General features: G+C 37.2%; 1 protein-coding gene across 1 annotated transcript in view; it reads right to left on the reverse strand.

The window, feature by feature from the left end:
* Positions 1-22,033, reverse strand: part of LOC128666767 (zinc finger protein OZF-like) — a 152,588-nt gene that overhangs the window by 5,396 nt on the left and 125,159 nt on the right. The gene's annotated exons all lie outside the window — the stretch shown is intronic.

A 22,033-nucleotide genomic window follows, 5' to 3' on the forward strand; every position in this document is an offset into this window, starting at 1 on the left:
AAAAAGTAATATATAGGGCTATATTACATGTGGTGTACTAAATCCGTTTTTCACTCACAAGCAATCATGTGGATGGGTTAGTCCTCGTATTACAAGCTGAAAGTAAATTTTTGAACATGAGCATGCAAAATTCAGGACTTCGGATAAAGCAACTGCATTTACTTCTCCTCATAGACTATAATAAAGTGTGCAGTTAAAAAAAACGAAGAAAAAAACAGTATCGCTTGTGTGCTAACCCGACACCGTGTAAGACCTACAGTGCTATACACGAAGGTAGTAATTAATATTTTACATTCCAGTGTTCTTTACATAGAAGAAAATGTTCTTTTTATTTAAATAAATAAATAATAAAAAAATAAAAATATATATATATATATATATATATATAAATATTTTTTTGTATAAAATATTTATCTATATGAATATATACATGTATAGATATATACAGAAATTTTCTAAGTGAGCAACATTAAAATGCAAAACATTTAAATTAAATATGCAGTAAAACACATTATGAAATATTAAAATTGATTAAAAATGATTTATTCAATTTTAAGGTATTTGAGTGGAAAAGGCTCCAAAGCGTGTGTCTATAAAATGTGCATATATGTGTTTATAAATGTATGTTTGTATATATATATATATATATATATATATATATATATGTAGGTATAGCAACTGGAAAGCACTCACACTTCATGGTCAACTTGCCAGGGTGCATGCAGGAGAAACAGTATAGGTAAACAAATGGCTTGCACTCACTGGGCTTTTAAAATACATGCCTTTATTATGACGTTTCGGGGACCGTATCCCCTTCCTCAGACGTCTGAGTAAGGGGATACGGTCCCCAAAACGTCATAATAAAGGCACGTATTTTAAAAGCCCAGTGAGTGCAAGCCATTTGTTTACCTATATATATATATATATATATATATATATATATATATATATATACACACCATATATATTTATATTCATTGTAGCCATTTTCATTCAAATACCTTGTCATATACCATATTAATATATATTTATATTTTATATAAATTAATAATTATGTGAATAATTTGTATCAGATAGTGTATATAAGAATATAACACTTTATTTATATTGTGTTATGGTGAATTTTTTTTTTTTCTCTTACACTTTACACTAGCTCTCCACTTGCACAAACACACAACACATGCTAATTTTGTTTGCGCTCGAGCGAACGTTTTTACTTTCAACTTGTAATATGCGTGAAAGTTAGAGCAAGCTATATCGCGACCCACACTAACAATAGCGCAACACTTGTAATCTAGCGCATAATGTGTACAATAAACTAAATTAGTGAATATATGCAAATAAATATTTCTGGAATGTCTAGAAATTAATTCTGCTATTGAGTTCATTGTAATGTAATTAAAACAAGAGCTTTTCCCTCCCATCTCAGTGTACTACTCAGTTTAACATATAGCCAAGCAGAGGAAATGTGAACAGAAAGTTACAAAAGGCAAAGCAGGGTATTCTTGAGGTGCAAATAAAACTCATGGGCTCTCACCACCATGAAAGAAAGGTACTTATCAGATAAGCTTATATTAGAAATTAAAACATAAAAAAATAGAAATTTCTATAACTTGCCCTATAACCTAGACAATACTAAACAGATGAGATCCCCTCTCCAGAGGGGGCATGGACAGAAATTGCCATGCCCCCTTTTTACCTATATAACCTTCTACCAGAACATCCTCCGTCATTCCTAGTTCTGGACAACAGGGGAGAAAAAAAGATTTGGAACCCTGGTAAGTATTGTCTAGGTTATAGGCCAAGATATAGAAATTTCTATTTGTTTATGCTTTAATTTTTAATTATCTTGGCCAACCTATCCCATACTTATCATATATTGCTTGAGACTCTCTCACCTGGTAACAAATATAGGGATGGGAAAGAACAAAGGCTCCAGTCCGAAAGACTGGCGGTCTGTCATCATCATAGCCCAGGATGGATGAAGAAATGGAGGCCCAAGGACAGATTGTCTATCTACTGAGGAAACTAGAACAAAAGTAACCGTGACTGATGCTATTTACCATCAGACCGACAACTTGCATACATTGAGTTACTGTTGGTATATCAGTGAGTCGAAGGTTGGCACATGCTTCCTGAAATTTCATACTGTGAGAATCTGTTTGATAACCCCAGAAAACAAACCTAGGAACTGGGGAACAAAGAACTCTTTGTTAAATTATATTCCATCCATGTTCTTGTAGGAAAGATAGAAGATTCTGAGAGTGAGAAGTTGATATAGCCAGAGATGGTGCATGAACAAGAACATGGTCCAGGAATGGAGCTACTGAGATTCCATGAGTTCTCATAACAGCGAACAAAGATCAGAGAACTTTAAAGAATATACATGGATGGTGGCCCACCCAAATGGAAGGACAACAAAACTGGAAATGTTTGTCCTGGAAGTCATACCTGAGGAACTAGATTCAAACTGAACAAAATCGAAAAAAAAAAAAAAAAAAGATTCAACCTGCTCCTTACAAGAACAGTATCTGGTTTTGGGGCTGTACCATCATGCGGCTTTAGAGTTAGAAGTGGACTTCCTGGTCTGTTTAGCTTAGAAACAGGAGGAACCTGGATTCCAAGATGACTTGGTACAGTCCAATTTCTGGGAGAAGGATTTCTAAAGACCGCTGCTCCATAACTTGTTCACCTGCTCTGAGGCTGCGGACATCAATCCACCCGACCCTACACGATCGGGCTGATTGACACCCCCTGCTAGCGGCCGATTCGCCGCAAATCTGCAGGGGGCGGCATTGCACAAACAGTTCAGCAGAATTATCGATGTGCGGCGGACATGATACACTACATCGTATGTCATTAATCGGCCCCCATGTCTGCAGACCAATATTTAAGCCATAAGGCTTTGCTTGCTAGGACAGAAAAGGCATGTTTTTCACATGAATCTAGATATTGTCCATAACAGCATTGCGAATAAAGGAGATGGTTGTATGCAGCATTTTAATACGACCTTGAAAGTCCTCTGCAAAAGACTGGTCAGAAATAAGAGCAGATAAAAAATCACGCCATAAAGCTGTAGCACCTGCTACACACTCTGCCAACCGTTGGATTGAAGAGATAACCTGTTTGAAGGACGTTTACCCGCATAGATGACAAACAAAGATGAAGATTGTCTAAACTCCTTAGTAGCCTGAAGGTAAAACTTCAAGGCCCGGACCACATCTAGATTGTGAAGCAAACGTTCTTTCGCCGAGGAAGGATTGAGATACAAGGAAGGAACAACAATCTCTTGATTCATTTTACAATCTGACACCACCTTAGAAATTATAAACCAAACATTCAGCACCATTGTATCCTGTGCAAGCTGCAAGGCCTCACATCAAAGACCCATATATACTGTAACAAAAGATGGCAGCAGCACCAGGAATCCTTACAACAGGATTTTATTAAAGTGCACAAAACACAAGCGACGTTTTGGACAATGCTGTCCTTAATCATGCACCGCTAGGAGACCTCCCAGGACCTTTGTAAATATCCTTGGAGCAGTAGCTAAGCCAAACGGAAGTGCTATGAACTGGAAGTGCTGATCCAGAAAAGCAAACCTCAGGAACTGACAATGTTCCCTGTGGATTGAGAAGGTGAAGGTATGCATCCTTCAGTTCTATGGTAGTCAAAGACTGTCCTTCCTGAACCAGGGGAAGGATTGATCTTATTGTCTCCATCTTGAAGGAAGGGACACTTAGAAATTTGTTTAGGCACCTCAAGTCTAGAATTGGATGAAAAGTTCCCTCCTTTTTGGGATCCACAAAGAGGTTTTTAATAGAACCCCAGACCTCTTTCTGATGCAGGTACAGGGACAAACACTCCTAAAGAGATTAGATTCCGTACACAACCTAAAAAGGCTGTCCTCTTCTCTAGTCTTGTAGACAGTCTGGAGAGTAGGAATCTGCGCCTGGGCAGGTGAGACTTGAATCCTATCCGGTATCGCTGAGATACGACCTCTAGAACCCAAGAATCCTGAACATCCTGAAACCATGCATCTGAGAAAAGTGACAATCTGCCCCTACTCAATCCAATCCCGGATTGGGGGCCTCCCCTTCATGCTGATTTGTTATCGGCGGGATACTATGTCTGTTTGGACTTGTTCCAGGACTGAGCCTGCTTCCAAGAACTCTTGGACTGTTCTGGTTTGGATGAAGATTGGGATCGTTGGTACTTGTCCGAACAAAAGGAAGAAAAATTAGAGGCCTGCCGTCCCCTAGGTCTGTTCTTCTTATCCTGTGGTTGCAAGGCACCTTTCCATCCAGTAACAGTGGAAATGATGGAATACAGACCTGTTTCGAATAAGATCTTTCCCTTGAAAGGAAGAGAAAGGAGTCTCAATTTAGAAGTCATGTCCGCAGACCAAGACTTCAACCAGAGAGCCCTGCGGGCTAGGACCGCAAAACCTGAAGCCTTTGCATTCAGGCGTATAATCTTTATATTCGCATCACAGACGAAGGAATTAGCAACTCTTAGAGCCTTAATTCTCTCCTGAATCTCCTCGAGGGGAGATTCCACCTTGATAAGTTCAGACAGAGAGTTGCCACCGGTTGGAATAAAAAGCCTGTGTGTTGGAACATTCTTTCCAACTTCTTGTCCATAGGTTCTCTAAAGAAAGAGCTATCCTCAAGAGGAATAGTAGAACGCTTAACTAGCGTCAAAATGGTGCAATCCACCTTAGGGACAGGTCGGGGACAGGAAACAATTTCTTAAAGGTTTACGAGGGAGAAAAGGATGTCCAGATTCTTTCCCATTCGTTACTAATATTCGCCATACGAACTGGAACAGGAAAATTCTGTGGGACCTTTCCGGTCTTCATAAACCCTGTTTAATTTAGGTATCTTAGGTTCCTCAGGTAGGTAGCTTAGCCTCTGGAACTTCTAGTGTAAACAGGACCTCCTTAAGTAAAAAACATAGATGTTCAATTTTAAATCTAAAGGAGGGTTCCTTCCCCGGAGGAGATTTAGTAATAGAAGTCTCCAACTCTGAAACTTTGCCCTCTGACGCCACACAGGTTAACTCATCCTCGGATAGCTGGAACATTAAAGCTAGATCCAATTGGAAATTAGATGACTCTAAATTAGGAGAACTATGTTTAACTTTCTCTTACATTTTTCAGAGATAGGTAGGGCACTCAGGGCCACAGACACCGCCAATTGTAACTGCGCGGTAAAGTCTACAGAAAAAAAGCCCCCTCCAGAGTGAGAAATAGTTGTGCCACAGGGAACTGCATGTAAAGCAGTTTGAGTAGAAAGGGTAGGAATCTCTCGGGACACAGAATTCTGAGAGGTTGATGGCTCAGACTAATTACGCCATGGGTATCAGCAGATTTAGCTCCCTTCTTAGACTTCAAAACAGTACCTAGGCAATTGGAACAAAATTGAGCAGGCGGGCAAACCACAGCCTCCTCACAATATAAGCAGGAATTATTTTTCACTATGGAAGGAGTACCTTCTAACGTATTATCAGAATCCTCCATAGCTGGTATGTAATCCCATAGTTGAAAGAAAAAACTTTACAAAACAAAGAGGGGGAATTGGAATTTTTATTTAAGCCTTTTTTTCCACTCCTCCTGTATCATGTGACAGCCAGCAGCCAATCACAAATGCATGTACAAATATTCTGTGAATTCCTGCACATGCTCAGTAGGAGCTTGCGACTCAAAAAGTGTAACTATAAAAAAAGACTGTGCACATTTTGTTAATGGAAGTAAAATTGGAACGTTGTTTAAAATTGCTGCTCTATCTGAATTACGAAAGTATAGTTTTGACTTGAGTTTCCCTTTAAACTCAGGGGGGAAATCCATAGACGCCCTCTGTGAGATATATATATATTTTGTACTAAAAAACTGTAACAAGCTGACCAGAATGCATGAGATGTGACACACGTACATTGCATAATTGTGCTGGAGGGTAAATTGGAATGCAAATTAAACATATAGGTTAATTAAAGAAATGGTCAATGGATCTACCCTCTAAAACAGGGGTCAGCAACCTTATCAAACTAGATGTTTTGGAACTACATTTCCCATGATGCTCAGACACACTTTAGGCTGGCTGAGTATCATGAGAAATGTAGTTCTGAAACAAAGGGGACTGGCCTCTTAGAGATTATTGCTAGACTCCATTACAAAAGGTTTGGAGATTCAGAGTACAAGAGTATATTAACAAAGGTACTGTGCAATAAAAACAGATAATGATACAAACTGTGCAGCTGTAGTGAGGGAATATACAGTCGTATGCAAAAGTTTAGGCACCCCTGACAATTTCCATGATTTTCAATTATAAATAATTGAGTGTTTGGATCAGCAATTTCATTTTGATCTATCAAATAAATGAAGGACACAGTAATATTTCAGTAGTGAAATGAGGTTTATTGGATTAACAGAAAATGTGCAATATGCATCAAAAATAAATTAGACAGGTGCATACATTTGGGCACCCTTGTCATTTTGTTGATTTGAATACCTGTAACGACCTAGCACTGATTAATTGGAACACACAATTGGTTTGGTGAGCCCATTAAGCCTTGACCTTCATAGACAGGTGCATCCAATCATGAGAAAAGGTATTTAAGGCGGCCAATTGCAAGTTGTTGTTCTCTTTGACTCTCCTCTGAAGAGTGGCAACATGGGGGCCTCAAATGACCTGAAAACAAAGATTGTTCGACATTATGGTTTAGGGGAAGGCTACAAAAAGCTATCGCAGAGATTTAAGCTGTCAGTGTCCACTGTGAGGAACATAGTGAGGAAATGGAAGACCACAGGCACAGTTCTTGTTAAAGGGACAGTATACACTCATCTTCATATAACTGCATGTAATATGTCAGTATATTTATGAAAATCTTAGCAGTGCTATCCAAATAATATATATAAGTTTATGGCAGGGTTATAAACACAATACAAAGAAATAGAAACCCTTATCAACCATGCACCTACTAGACCATACAATTAATATAAATATCTGAATTCTTTTATTTAGTTAATATCCATAAACATATTGAACTATATTTGCAATAAAAGGAAACTAAATAAAAGTTTATATGCGTTAGAACCAACTCTTAAGATATGCTATTCTTCTTACAAAACCCAGAACAATATACCTTCACAATTCAGCCTTATTTATTTAACACAATGGGACTAAAAACCTTTAACATCCAAGCAATACAATTCTAAACAGTGTTTATAAAACAATAGGATAATATATATATTCTGCTATTTAACTGCAATTTATCCTAATACAAAATTAACTGACAATATCAGAACTTGTATAGATGAGTTACTTAGCCAATTCAGACACAGATTTGAACAAAACCTAGGCTTATAACTACCAATTTAAAATACAATATACTTCACCAATTTTGAACCAATTCGTAGCGGTCTTTAGGTCATCTCATTTGAAAGAAGGTTTTTGCACAAATCAAGGATAAGTTTTAAGCTCCTTGCTGAAGTGAACTTTTTTTTTTTCAGGTATATCGCAGCCAAAATCAGATCACTAATTTTCAACAAGTTACAGACAACTCTCCCTTGTGCATTCAACACTCCCATTATATAATCATTGATGACATCATGTGGGTGGCACTACGGGAGCTGACCTTCCCATTGGTTATCTGGGAAGTCTAAATCGGATTGGCCCTTGGAAATTTCATTTTTAACAGCCAGAAAGAACCTTCTGGCTGTAGTTCTCGCAACATAACACCAGGTGGCAGCATACAGTACAACATAGCAATACAATACAGCATTTCTGACATTTTTAAGCAAGTTAATTTTTTTTTTTTTCATAAAATGGTTATTTAATCAGATTACACTCTCTGCATTAATCATATATAACCCCAATTACAGATGGTTAATATTAGGTTATTTTTTTTTTGATTATTCTGATACCAAATATGTTATATTATTAACATTTTATTATATCAAGGCAATTTAATACTGCTAATTAGTAGCTTAAAATGCATTACAATTTTATCGGTATCCTGGCATTTATATGTGAATAATAGCTTATTTTTAATTCAGTATTGTACTGTATTCCAAGTGAATCCTGTCTATGTAGATCTGAAATAAGAAAATAAATGTTAATAATCACTTCTCTTCAGGTCCATAAACATCTATTCATGTTTTTAAACACACAGAGGCTAAGTAAGATCTTTTATGTTTTCAAAACATATAAATATATATACACATATATATATATATATACACACATATATATATATATATATATATACACACATACATGCACATTCACTTCTATGTAGATTTGAGATTATCTGTCTGAAAAATATAAACAAAACAGAATTTATTACACATTTTTGACTGATTAAAACAGTTACCTCCCAAGCTTAGCAAATACCCATGTAATAATAATATAGAATTAGACAATTTCCCAAATTTCTATATTTAATACATTCTGGGGCATGTATTTAAACAGAGAGAGAAAAAAAAATGTTTATTTGCTGTCTGCTTACGTGAACTTCCAGAGTCATACCTCAGCATCTGTCTTTGTTTTCTCTGTGTTATTTTAATCACCACATCTGGTATTATCAGCCACATAGCCTGAGTCATTCAAAACAAATTTGTGCTAATTATCAGTTCCCCTTGAAAAATGTTTGCAGTTCTCACATTTCTTCAGACGGATCGGCATTTCTCTTGGAGGAAATCCATATATATGGGCCTGTGTCCTGTTCTATGTATCAAAATGCTGCCTTTTACACAGCAGGAGGGGGCTTCAAAGGTTATGCTCAAGCCTTTGGAGACATCCTGTCTGCATACTAAATGGGGGAAGAGCTGAACATGATTGAAGTCAGTTTGTCTGAGAGGAATGAATCATTTTTTCTTTTTCTGATCAGTGAAATGTCTGATCAAAAATACAGATTTATTAATCTGGAGATATATGATTAAAATATATATATTTATTAACCTCACATATACCATGACATAATCCCCCTTCCAATTTTTAATAGATGTAGGACACATGTATTTAAATTGGTCTAAAGTCAATGGTATTTGATGAGGATCAACCGTATACCTCATAGACAGTCTCTTATGAAGAAAGTTTGTTATTTTGAGCTTTCATGTTTATCAGTTAGGCATCTTTAAATTACAGTATGTCTTTAGTGCATTTGGGGATATGACACTTCATTCTCCCTCTATGACTTGTAGTTGGGACCTGGGATGACATGCCCGCAGTTGATTTATATGTACCCATTTATCTATGAAACCTTCATTTTTGGGGATCCGTATTTTATAGGCCACTGGAGATATTTTGTCAGTAATGACAAAAGGACCTTTCCATGAGGGAAGAAATTTCTTCTCCCTAACCTGATCTCTTCCAAAGTTATAAAGATAAACTTTATCATTTATTTCATATTCCTTTTTGGATGTTTTGAGATCATAATAGGTTTTAGTGGCAGTTGCGGCTCTTTCTAAATTCCTTTGAGCAAATGCAAAGGCATATTGCAGGTGTTTTCTTAGGTTTTCCACATATTGATGTGTATTGGCAGCGTTTATCAAGTTTTGGTCTGACGTTCGGTACAGTAGATGCTGAGGTAGAACCATTCTTCTACCAGTCATCAGTTCAAAAGGTGACATCTTGGTAGCACTACTTGGAGTTGCTCTTAATGCCATTAAGACTAGAGGTAGTTTTACATCCCAGTCTTTACCTGTTTCACTCACAAACTTTTTGAGGATTTTAACAAGGGACTGGTTGTAACGCTCTACACCACCACTTGAGGCAGCTCTATAAGCAATATGGAGCTTTCTTTTAACCCCTAGTATTTTCCACATTTTTGTCATTACTTCGCTAGTGAAGTGGGTCCCCCGATCTGATTCGATTCTTTGGGGCAAACCAAATCTGGAAAATACATGGTTGATGAGCAATGCTGCACATGTTTCAGCACTATTGTTAGGTGCACTAATGCACTCTACCCATTTAGTGAACAGGCATGTTACGGTTAACATGTATTTGTTACCTCTTGATGATCTTGTTACCGGGCCAATAAAATCAATTTGTATATCTGACCATGGCATTACCATCCCCCTTTTCTGCAATGGCGCTCTATGTGTTGGTGCAGTGGGTTGGAACTGTGGACAGATTAAACACCCTTGACAGTAGGTTTGAACATCTTTCAACATGTGTGGCCAAAAAGCATAATCACGTAATATTTCATACGTGAGTTTGGCACCACGATGACCAGATGTGGGAGCATCATGGGCATGTTGAAGCATTAGACCTCTGAACTTGGTGGGTACTACCCACTGCTGGATGCCAGTTTTGGAGGTTCTAATTAACAAACCATCCTGTAATTTGAATTGTGATTTAGATTTTATTAAGATTCTCAGATCTTCTTTGCCAATACAATCATCTTTTGAGATGGGGTTGCTTTCAGAATCTTCTATGTGTTTATAGAAGATGCCTACAATGGGGTCTTCTTTTTGACTAGTGATCAGGTCCTCACTAGGAGAATCCTGACTCCATTGTACCAAATTAGGCTCACTCTGTTGTTTTGCCTGGTTTCTGGTAATGGCTTCTACCTGAATTGCACCCATTAAGTGGTCAATATTAAGGAGTTCTCCAGTTATGGCTCCTTGTTTGGCTAATGAATCCGCAAGGTCATTGCCTTCCTTATCCGGACCTAGAATTCTGGAATGACCCTTGGTCTTTTTCCAGTGTATGGTTAAATCATTGGATACTACCAGATTATCAATCTCGCAGAACAATTTGCCATGCTTGACTGGTTTGTTATTGCTTTTCTGCATGCCATTTCTTTTCCAAGTTGGCAGGTATTCAACAAAACTGTCACGCACATAATTTGAGTCAGTTATGATCACAAATTCATGAATACCATGTTCAATAGCCATTTCAATGGTTTTGAAAACAGCAGTTAGTTCTGCAACTTGACTGGATCTTGGTCCAATGTTGAAACCTACAGATATATTTGAGAATCCGTTTGCCCCAGTTATACCAATGCCAGCGACTAATCTGCGCTCATTATCAATAGTGGCATGGTAAGAACAACCATCAACATATACCCAAGGTAATGTTTGACAATGGTCCTCATTGTACATTTTATATGGGGAAAGCAATTGTTCTTCCAGAAAATCATCTTCTGATAATTCTTCCCCAGGATCTCTAGCAGTACAGTCGTGGAGCTCAGCAAGCCCTTGTGCGACTGGATTCTTTTTATTCTGCTTGTAGCGAATTTCTAAGGGCCAGCCTTGTAAGGAAAGAGTCCACGCTGTTATGCGGCTATTAGACAAATTCCCATCTCTTATTCTCTCACTTTGCAAATATAGCAAAGGCTGGTGGGCCGTTTCTACAATAATTTTCTCGCCCTGTATATAGCTGCGGAAATTTTGTAGAGCCCATACAGTAGATAAGAGGGCTTTTTCGCAATCGTTAAACTTTATTTCTACTGGGGATAGATTTTTGCTCGCATAAGCAATGGCTTTGTTCAAATTATCATGCTTTTGGTATAACACAGCACTCATGCTTACATCTGTGTACCCTGTTTCTAAGTAGAAAGGTTTACCACCTTCAGGGTACGCTAAGCAAGGTGCTTGAGTGAGTTTTCTCTTCAGCTCTCTGATGGCTGTCTCTTGAGACTCACTCCAGTGCCATTTCACATCCTTCTTTAGAAGAAGTAGTAGTGGTTTAGCTAATTCCGCATAATTATCAATGAATTTGCGAGAATAATTCGTCATACCCAGGAATGATCTCAATTCCTTTAAGTTAGTTGGGTTTTTAGAATTCACTATAGCTTCCACCTTTTTCTTCTGGGGATTTAATCCATCAGAGGTAACTTCATGTCCCAAGAAGTTTACACGAGTGCGGCACCATTGAGCTTTTTGCAGGGATAATTTGACACCTGCCCTTTTAAGTTGGCTGAGGACGTGTTTAAGCTCTGCGATGTGTTTTTCAAAGTCTGTGCTTTTGATTAAAACATCATCAACATAAGATAAGGTCCCCCTTTCCAGTGCATCAGGCATAGCCTTATGCATGAATACAGCAAATTCATGTCCAGAATTTATGTATCCAAAAGGAAGTCTTTGAAATGCATATTGGACCTTTTGGAAGGAGAATGCTAGCTTATATTGGTCCTTTTCATGTACCTTTATGGTCCAATATCCCTGTGCACAATCAATGGCAGTGAATATTTTGGATCCTTGCATTTGTGCTAGGCACTGGTCAATGTATGGTACAGGCCAGCCAGACATGTATACTCGTTTGTTTAGCTGTCTTAAGTCAGCACACAAACGCCATTGTCCATTGGGCTTAAGGACACCTAGAATAGGATTATTATAAGAGCTGTGCACCTGTCTGATAATACCTCTTTCTTCCAAATTCCTTATGATCTCTGCAAGAGAATCATATGAGGCTAAGGGAAGTCTGTATTGTTTGACAAATACAGGTGGCGCATTAGGATCTGTTTGTATTCTTGCAATGTGCAAGTCTGTGGTACCACAGTCATAAGAATCCTTAGCGAAAATATCCTTGTACTCCATCAGGAGTTCTCGCAGCTGTTGGCGTTCATCATCGCTAGAACAGCCATTGGCTAAGGATATTTGCTCTTCGACTATTTGCTGAAATCCTGGAAAGATTTCAGGCTGTCCTATTTCATAGGCTTCTTCCAGTCTAGAGGTGAGATCCCCTTGATTATAATTTACATTGCTCCCATGACTCTGGGTATTGGGGTAATCTTGCTGTTTGATTGGCTGATCAAACACCAGAGAGGCTTCTTCAATTTTACAGATGCCTTCCTCTGAGCTGAAGGGATAAATAGACTGAATATTAAATAGACCCTCTGGCATAGATGCAAAGGATTGTTCTATTAATTGTTCTTCAGTTAGGTATCCTTCAGGTATTAGCCCAATTACATTATTCTGGAATCCAAAAGTGTAATAACTTGATTCCAGTGCATATCCTATGGTAGTTCCCTTGGATAATGTTATATCCTGTGGGGTCATGTTATGCACAATAATATTTATTGGAACAGTTCCAATATTCACCATAGGAGTGTAGGTTACTGAGACACCCAGATTTTGTATTCTATGGGAGAGGCAAATCAGTGTTTCAGAAGTTTTTAATTTCTGACCTCTCTTTACCTGTAAGGGTAAAAGAAATTTATCAGCCCCAGCAGGAATTATAACATCGCTAGATACCTGCATATTCACAGCATATGGCAATTGCTGGTTTGATTTCAGGGCTGCATTTTCATCCTGAAATACTTCAGGGTCCCCCTTTAACCTGCTCCAGAGGCAAGAATTAATCAAATCTATTTGTATGGCATATCTATGTAAGATATCATTGCCAATGTATATTTGATTATGGGGAGTATTTAAAACTAAAAACAGGTGCTTCACTGACTTATTACCAATAGAGATAGATAATAAGCACTTAGCTGTGATGTTATAGCTTTCAGACCTGTCATCCAGGCCGTTGACACAGTGGTCTTGGGGAGAAAGATATTTAATCACTTTAGGTTCAGCTATTTGCGCTAATAAACCTTCGCTTATATAGCTAGCTTCCTGTTTTAAATTTATTTTAGCATACTTGGTTTTACCAAGGTCATGCACTTGTATAGGGATAAATAGATCCTCTTTAACTCTCTCAATCCCTGTGAGGTATTGAGCATGGTCTCCCCCTTTAGGGATTTTAGGATCCCCCTTGTGGAGTGATATGGTTAATATATCGCCATCTAGGGAGATATTCGCTATTTTTCCGGGCGAAATTTTAAAAGTATTACCATCAGAGCCACTAAAAGGAGTCTGATCATCTATTTGTAGAATAGTGATTTCAGGTGTAGAGTTATTCCTGAAATGAATCTCCACAGCATCTGGTTTCTCTTCCACCACGTGACAGCTGTGTCGGGTGCGAGATGTACCAGATTTTTCATAATTGATAGGCCGTTTAACTTGCGACCAAATTACATTATTTATGCAATCAATTATGGTGCTTAATCGTTTCAGGAGATCACTACCAATAATTAAACGATCAGTTGGCAGATCCATTATAATGACAGGGTGTCTTATGACCCTGTTCCCCAATTTAAATTTTAACCAGGCAGTACCGTAGACTTTTAGGGAGTCACCCCCAACACCTATTAGAGAACCGTCAAATTCTCTTATTTTGGGTTTGTGGGGTGTTAGCTCATTTAGCTGTGTGTAGTACCTGTGGGATAAGATAGTTGCCTGTGACCCAGTGTCAATTAATCCCCTGATAGGGTTGGAGACTGAATCTTGCAGCTCAACTAGTACATAATATCTTCCTGCAGTTTCTATCATTTCACACATAAAATTTGCATTCTTGTACATCTGTGGGCTTCGCCACGTTTTACCTGGATCCGCTGCGTCATTCGATGCAGAGGAAATTTCATACCTACCTGTTTCCCCTATGACAAGGTCAGCTGGGTTCTTGTGTACTGCATCTGTGGAAATAATGTTAAGAGAACACTGCAGAGGAAAAGTTTGGTTAATTTTTCCCGGCTGATATCGCTCATTGTCACAGCTAATTTGTCCGTTTCCGGTCTGTGGGGAGATAACATGATTAGTATCATTGATATTTATTACTACATTTTGTATATCTCTCCCCTCCCCTTCAGGTGATACTGCAGTATTTATGACTGTGCCTGTGGTCCACTGCTGACCACTGGCTGTACCCCTAAAAAAGTATTGTTCGGTTGCTGAGCCGTAGATTTTTGACTCATATTAGCGATTTGTTCGCTCAACCGATTTAATTGGGTAAACAGCATATCTACCTGATTGTACAAGTTACCTCTACCCCTGGGCCTATCTCTTGGTGCCCCATTGTACTGATTCCTGGACCATTGGGTTCCCTCAGAATCAGGGCCACTATTTCTATTCTGGCGTGGTTGCCCCTGGGGTTCAGCTTGTTCAGCATTAGTACTTTGGGGAGCATTATATACCTGGGGTGTCTGGTTACCCTGAGAATATCTTCGCCGTCTATTGTATCTACCCTTGCGCGGATACCAATTATTTGGTGAGTATTCTCTTTGTGAGTAATTATTCACCTGATTATGTCCCCCACTTTGGTTATAGTCTCCCTGCGCCTCAACCTGTGTAGGGGGAGGGGCAGAATTAAACCTCTGTGGAGATGGCCTGTTTTGACTGGCCACCTCTGCATAAGTTCTCTTGTTAGACTCCAAATTGAGGGGTTTAGGTGACACCCTAGTTTCTGCTACAATTTTGGGTTTTGATTCCTTTTTAACCCCCTGCTCACTGGACTGCTGAATAGAGTATAATTTTGTACTCTCTTTGATCAGCCATTCCAATGAGCAGTCCTCATCAAAATCTCTAGCTAAGTTGATTTTGATGGGTGTAGGCAATGCTTCAAAAAATAAATTTACAAATTCTGAGCCATCAAATCTGGGATTATCTTCAGCCATACTGTACGCATTTTTCAATACAGAAAGGAATTCGACTGGACTCTGATTCGCACGACACTTTAAACCATATACCGCTATTTTCGCGGCAGTTTTAGTGCGATATTGCCCGAATTCTTTTCTGCATTGTTGTTTTACCCCATTCCAGGAATGAATATTCATATCCTTTAGTGAGGCAAAGAATTTGTGATGCTTACTGTCAAATACCCAAGGTAGAAATTCAATTTTCAATTTCTCACTTGTAACATTCATTATAGCTAACGCATTTTCAAAAGCCTGTAAATGATCAATTACAGATGTTGTTCCCTTATTGGAGAATATAGGTACTGCGCGTTGTACGAAAGTGATTATTTTATGGGAATCATAGACTTTATCAGACTTATTTTGGGATTCTCTGTTAGAGTTTCCCTCCCCCGCATCAGCTGCGCTACAGCTGTCCTCTGGATTTACATCCTGAGGGGATTGTCTATTTGGGAAATCTACTTCTGACCCGTTAGGGGTCATTTGTCTATGTTGTTCTATATATTTTCGTACCTCGTCCCTGACGCGTTCGCTAAAGGAGTTAGCATTATCTGTATTATTCTCACTGCTAATATAGGGGTTTTCATTATGGCGATATGACCTTTTTAAATCGCTTAATTCTCTCTGGCTTTGCGCAAGCTGTTTATTTAAATCTTGTATCTGCGCGATTAAGTCCATATTGTGCTTATCTAAGGTGGCTAGGTTTTGGGCAAATTCATCCATTTTATTTTTGGCTATTTTTAAACCCTCTTCGCGTCTGCGCGAGGAACGAATACTATTTTCTAGCTCCTGTATTTGCAATCGTTTGTCTGTGACACAAAACGACATTTCGTCAATTATGCATATTAAAAGGGGCCAAGATTTTAGTATTAGTTTTTCTCGCTTTTTGGGATCTTTGCATTGATTAATCATTAATAATTCCTGGAAGAATTCATTCTCTTCATTCCACATATTATTATTAACGGTAATATTTTTAGCCCTAGTTTCAAGCATATCCACAAAATCATTTAATTCACCAGCAATATTTAACTTCCCTTTAATGTAACTTAAGATATCTTTCTTAAGGACCTGACCTTTAGTAATAGGTATGGTTATGGGACCAATTTCATTGCTATGTATAGAATTAAATGAGTCGCTTCTGGCTACAGACATTATTATATTGGTTTAGTACTTAGTTAAACTAAAACGCTAATACAATTTTTGCCAATAAAAAGAGAGAAGGAAAAATTTTATATTTCAAAAAAAATATTATTAATTTTGAAATATGAAAAATTAATATTCCGAAATATGAAAAAAATTAATATTTTTGATTTATTTTGAAAATATGAAAAATTAATATTTTTGACCAATTTTGAAATATGAAAAATTAATATTTTTATTAATTTTTCAAAATTAATCTTTAATATTTCAAGATGTTAATGTCAATCTCGAAATATGAAAATTAATATTTCAACTTTTCAAAAAAAAATATATCTTCAAAATATTAATATCGAAATATGATTTTTTTTTTTTTTTTTTCTTCTCTTTTATAATAATTTCTATTTACTTACAAATATATTATATCAATTATGATGGAATATTAATAAATCTCAGAAAAAGTGCCTCCAATTATTATGTCAGTATATTTATGAAAATCTTAGCAGTGCTATCCAAATAATATATATAAGTTTATGGCAGGGTTATAAACACAATACAAAGAAATAGAAACCCTTATCAACCATGCACCTACTAGACCATACAATTAATATAAATATCTGAATTCTTTTATTTAGTTAATATCCATAAACATATTGAACTATATTTGCAATAAAAGGAAACTAAATAAAAGTTTATATGCGTTAGAACCAACTCTTAAGATATGCTATTCTTCTTACAAAACCCAGAACAATATACCTTCACAATTCAGCCTTATTTATTTAACACAATGGGACTAAAAACCTTTAACATCCAAGCAATACAATTCTAAACAGTGTTTATAAAACAATAGGATAATATATATATTCTGCTATTTAACTGCAATTTATCCTAATACAAAATTAACTGACAATATCAGAACTTGTATAGATGAGTTACTTAGCCAATTCAGACACAGATTTGAACAAAACCTAGGCTTATAACTACCAATTTAAAATACAATATACTTCACCAATTTTGAACCAATTCGTAGCGGTCTTTAGGTCATCTCATTTGAAAGAAGGTTTTTGCACAAATCAAGGATAAGTTTTAAGCTCCTTGCTGAAGTGAACTTTTTTTTTTCAGGTATATCGCAGCCAAAATCAGATCACTAATTTTCAACAAGTTACAGACAACTCTCCCTTGTGCATTCAACACTCCCATTATATAATCATTGATGACATCATGTGGGTGGCACTACGGGAGCTGACCTTCCCATTGGTTATCTGGGAAGTCTAAATCGGATTGGCCCTTGGAAATTTCATTTTTAACAGCCAGAAAGAACCTTCTGGCTGTAGTTCTCGCAACATAACACCAGGTGGCAGCATACAGTACAACATAGCAATACAATACAGCATTTCTGACATTTTTAAGCAAGTTAATTTTTTTTTTTTTCATAAAATGGTTATTTAATCAGATTACACTCTCTGCATTAATCATATATAACCCCAATTACAGATGGTTAATATTAGGTTATTTTTTTTTTGATTATTCTGATACCAAATATGTTATATTATTAACATTTTATTATATCAAGGCAATTTAATACTGCTAATTAGTAGCTTAAAATGCATTACAATTTTATCGGTATCCTGGCATTTATATGTGAATAATAGCTTATTTTTAATTCAGTATTGTACTGTATTCCAAGTGAATCCTGTCTATGTAGATCTGAAATAAGAAAATAAATGTTAATAATCACTTCTCTTCAGGTCCATAAACATCTATTCATGTTTTTAAACACACAGAGGCTAAGTAAGATCTTTTATGTTTTCAAAACATATAAATATATATACACATATATATATATATATACACACATATATATATATATATATATATACACACATACATGCACATTCACTTCTATGTAGATTTGAGATTATCTGTCTGAAAAATATAAACAAAACAGAATTTATTACACATTTTTGACTGATTAAAACAGTTACCTCCCAAGCTTAGCAAATACCCATGTAATAATAATATAGAATTAGACAATTTCCCAAATTTCTATATTTAATACATTCTGGGGCATGTATTTAAACAGAGAGAGAAAAAAAAATGTTTATTTGCTGTCTGCTTACGTGAACTTCCAGAGTCATACCTCAGCATCTGTCTTTGTTTTCTCTGTGTTATTTTAATCACCACATCTGGTATTATCAGCCACATAGCCTGAGTCATTCAAAACAAATTTGTGCTAATTATCAGTTCCCCTTGAAAAATGTTTGCAGTTCTCACATTTCTTCAGACGGATCGGCATTTCTCTTGGAGGAAATCCATATATATGGGCCTGTGTCCTGTTCTATGTATCAAAATGCTGCCTTTTACACAGCAGGAGGGGGCTTCAAAGGTTATGCTCAAGCCTTTGGAGACATCCTGTCTGCATACTAAATGGGGGAAGAGCTGAACATGATTGAAGTCAGTTTGTCTGAGAGGAATGAATCATTTTTTCTTTTTCTGATCAGTGAAATGTCTGATCAAAAATACAGATTTATTAATCTGGAGATATATGATTAAAATATATATATTTATTAACCTCACATATACCATGACAAATAGACACTACTATAAAGAATAAGATGCACAGAAACTGATATAAAAATCCAGTATAAAACTGTTTAAAAACTTACTTAGAAGCTCTCAGTTTAGCCCTGTTGAAAAGGCAGCTGGAAAGCCCACTGCAAGTGGCAAATAAGACACTACCCCCTCCCCCTTCTTTTGCATATTAAAAGACCCTTTACACAAACAGGAGCAAGCTGGAGAAGGTATACGTCGGTATTCTCATAAAACTTTGGGACTTGAAAAAGGAGTCTGAAAATCAGAGCAATGTTTTTTAAAAATTAGCAAAACTATAAATTTAAAATAAAAAACTTATGGGCTATATAAATAGATCATCTACAAAACATTTATGCAAACAAAAAATTAGTGTATAATGTCCCTTTAAGGCCAGAAGTGGCAGGCCAAGTAAAATATAGGAGAGGCAAAGGATAGTGAGAATGGTCAAAAACAGCCCACAGACCACCTCCAAAGACCTACAACATCATCTTGCTGCAGATTGTGTCACTGTGCATCGTTCAACAATTCAGCGCACTTTGCACAAGGAGAAGCTGTATGGGAGAGTGATGCGGAAGAAGCCTTTTCTGCACACACGCCACAAACAGAGTCGCTTGAGGTATGCAAACGCACATTTGGACAAGCCAGCTTCATTTTGGAAGAAGGTGCTGTGGACTGATAAAACAAAAATGTAGTTATTTGGTCATAACAAGGGGCGTTATGCATGGCGGCAAAAGAACACAGCGTTCCAAGACAAATACTTGCTACCCACAGTAAAATTTGGTGGATGTTTCATCATGCTGTGGGGCTGTTTGGCCAGTGCCGGTACTGGGAATCTTGTTAAAGTTGAGGGTTGCATGGATTCCACTCAATATCAGCAGATACTTGAGGATAATGTTGAGAAATCAGTCACAAAGTTGAAGTTACACCGGAACTGGATATTTCAACAAGACGACCCAAAACACTGCTCAAAATCTACTCTGGCATTTATGCAGAGGAACAAGTACAATGTTCTGGAATGGCCATCCCAGTCCCCAGACCTGAATATCATTGAAAATCTGTGGGGTGATTTGAAGCGGGCTGTCCATGCTCGGCAACTATCAAACCTAACTGAACTGGTGATGTTTTGCAAGGAGGAATGGTCCAAAATACCTTCATCCAGAATCCAGACACTCATTACAGGCTATAGGAAGCGTCTAGAGGCTGTTATTTCTACTAAAGGAGGCTCTACTAAATATTGATGCAATATTTCTGTTGGGTGCCCAAATTTATGCACCTGTCTAATTTCGTTTGGATGCATATTGCACATTTTTTGTTAATTCAATAAACCTAATTTCACTACTGAAATGTTACTGTGTCCTTTAGTTATTTGATAGATTAAAATGAAATTGCTGATCCAAACACTCAATTATTTATAAATGAAAATCATGGAAATTGTCAGGGGTGCCTAAACGTTTGCATACGACTGTAGCACAACTCCCAGTAATAGTGAAAAAAGTCAAATACCTCAGAACTACCTTTTGAAGCTCTTATTGAAAAAGGGTACTCACCAACTCCACAACACGATGCAACATAAGTAAGGGACTGTACAGACTCTGAAAATACCCAAACGGCGAAGCGGTATTAGGAACCAAATGATATGAGCAGCGTACACTTCAACTTGCTTATAAAAGCAGCCCTGATAGGTGAAAACAGCGCTCAAGAAGAACTGGCTTGAAAAACGAGTTAATGACAATTCTCCCTGCCACGTGCAACTTTGATGAGCGTGCTCACTCCTCTGAGATATGTGAGCTAATGTGGTCCTCCTAATGCGGTCCTCAGAAGTAAAAAAGCCCTCCAAGGCAAGAGCGAGATTAATAGCGCTATAATAAATATAAAATATGCAAGGGAAAACTTGAAATGCTTGTCGATAAAGTTTTCAGAATTTAAATTGAGTGTGCCTCCTAAATTTAATAAAATAACAACAAGAGCCTCTGAGGTATTAAAACTGTCCCTGAGAACACTACTACATCACACATGTAAGGAACCAACCATATATTTACCCCATAAGCACTGAAATGTATGCATAAAATGTACCTTTAGTCCCCTGGCTATGCTATACATGAAGTGTATCTACAAATAGCCTGCGGGCTATGTGAGTGAGGTGTACTTACACTATATACGCACCCACTTTAATGAGCTTACCAGCAAATTAAAAGAAGCTGTATCCAGTAGAGTATACTGTGCATAGGAGAGGAGTACACAATGATCCCTCAGAAGGAGGCTAAGGGACAGGGTCCCTGCGACACCTGAGAGGGGTTATGGCTGAAATCCTTGTGCCAATAACCAAGTACTCCTATACCCCAGGATCTAGGAATCAGCAAACCATAGGAGTAATGTTTTTTACATAGATATGAGCACCCCTGTCAACGAAGAAACTGGAAAACCTAAAATTTTCACCTTCCTACTGGGAGGCAAAGAACAAAACTGAATAGTACAAGGAGGTGGGAGGGCTTAAAAGCTCCTTTTGTTTGGAGTTCTTTGCCTCCTCCTAGTGGCGGGAATTCAATTCCACACGTCAATGCTCGTGGACTCTCACCACCTTATTAAAGAAAACTATATTTTATAACTAATTCTTGTGTGCAGAAATCTTGCTTTGTTTTTTTTATTTACTTTTATTTTTGTACTCAATTTGTACTACATACTATGCCATTTGATCTCTAGACAACATCTGCATTTTTAGTGTATTTAAGTGTAAGTTTTTTAAGCTTTTGAGCATAAAGTGGCATGAATGTTTATTTAAAAAAAAGCTTAGGAACTGGCCCATTTTTGGATCAGCACCCTGGGTAGCGCTATATTTATCCAC

This window comes from Bombina bombina, chromosome 7 (genome assembly GCF_027579735.1).
Source record: "Bombina bombina isolate aBomBom1 chromosome 7, aBomBom1.pri, whole genome shotgun sequence".
NCBI classification, from domain to species: Eukaryota; Metazoa; Chordata; class Amphibia; order Anura; family Bombinatoridae; genus Bombina; species Bombina bombina.